We start from the raw sequence: 1933 nt of genomic DNA on the forward strand, positions 1-1933 counted from the left end.
ATTACAATGAGGTTCAAAAGGAAAATAATTCAATGAGCTCAAAATCTAATTTTAAGGAGAATGAGATCTCTATGATCATTTCTGTTTCCACTCCTTAGAAAATAACAACAGAGCTGTAATTTAAGATGCAAAGGCCTGTTCACAAAGACAATATCTAAGACAGACATTCTTTTCTTAACAAGAAACTGGAAAGGATAGAGAAAATGATTACACTGAAATTAAGAAGCCTCTCAGAAAAGGAAACCACCGCAGAGTAATGTGAGGAGAATGTACCACTCATGAAAGATGCCCAGAAAAATCCATTTAACACTCTCCTCCAAGAGATCATAGTGTTTGTGTAACTTCAGGCCACGCATCAATAATGGCCAAGTTGATTTATGGTGGTGAAAGATTTTTCTGTGAGAACTCTGATGATGGAAATTAAGTATGAGGCCGATAGCAGGCTCTCTTCACACCCAGCATGGTGGGCTGGACAGTGTCAGAGAGGTGAAAAATGAAGCCAGCCCCTGAATGCCCAGCACCCCCCCATGAATGAGGGCACAGGCAGCGAACAGAACTCTAGTGTGTTTTTGTTCTCCATCAATAATTTGCATCTGTGTGTCTTTTTCATCAGATTCTTTTTCTGTGGTTTCCTCAAGGAAATTGCTCCTACTGGTTTGGTAGATTTGCTTGTAGGTATTTGACATAGCATAAGATTTATTTTGAAGACTAAATAAACTATGTGCCTTAGTATCTTGCCAATGGGTTTCAGCCCTGAACAAGTTCGCTATGGATTTAATGAGACCAAAAGATGACAATGCAATGTTCTTGGGGTGGAAGGGTTTATATCCAACTTTATTCCCACTGTGGCAGGTCAATCACTAGACTCCCATCCACTCAGAGCAAGTCTGCATGCAGCAAGCCAGTCTCTGCCTCTGGGCCTCTCTGCCTCTGCAGCCATCTCAGTGTCTGTCCTCGGCGCTGCCTCCACTCCAGCCTCTGCTCTCCTGAAGCCGCGCAGCCCAGAGCACTGGGCAGAGCTCTTTGTATTATACAGAGTCAATAACAACATATTGCCCACACGTGAGTAGTGAGCAAGCTGACCAGGGCCAGGTGAGAATCCTGGCCATAGGAACCTTCACTTTCTCCACACCTAGATTTAACAAAACTTGTATATTTAGCAGGTGAACTTTCAGAAACTCAAGGACTGCTTCTTAAGAATCTGGGATGAGGTCACAGGCTGCCCTAAGAGTGTATGTGTGCCTCTGATTCTTCCTTGACTGTCAGAAAATGCAGCACATTCTCTATTATCTACATGAACCATTTCTCAAAATTTGGACCAATAAAAATGAACAAATGCTAATGATTATAAGAGGATAGGACTATCTTCTTCACAGTTTCATGGTTGCTCTAAAGAGGATTGTGCACATTGACTCCTTATAATTCCCCAGAAATAAAAAAGCACATGTAAACATACTGCCCACAACACCAACCACTTTGAATTATGCCCTAAGTTAAAAATAAACATTTGGGAGATATGATAACAAAGCACCATCAAGTAGTTAATTGAAACTCTGCATGTGTCTACTTCTAAACTGCGAATGCTTTTTGTTCCCACTTGTAGTCTTTTTTCACTAATTTACTATCACCCCTTCCTTTAGCCCAAAGTCAAAGCTATTTCTGGCATATTTTTGCCTGCATGAGGGAGTGAGTCCATTCTGCTTAGGAAGCACCTGGTCCACTAGCACTCAAAATAGCCAGGATTTCCCACAGTCCCAGAACTCTCCCACACAAGCCACCGTTCTCAGGGTCTCCAGCCTGTCCCAGCTACTTCGAGCCAAAACTGGATTTTCAGTCTTTCATTGGTGCACCTGGAACCTTTCCTCATCTGTGTTTTTTGCTTTAAAGAACCAATTATGCTAAATCCATCGTCCCTACATTTCATTCTCTTGTA

This window comes from Manis javanica, chromosome 16, assembly GCF_040802235.1.
Source record: "Manis javanica isolate MJ-LG chromosome 16, MJ_LKY, whole genome shotgun sequence".
NCBI lineage: Eukaryota > Metazoa > Chordata > Mammalia > Pholidota > Manidae > Manis > Manis javanica.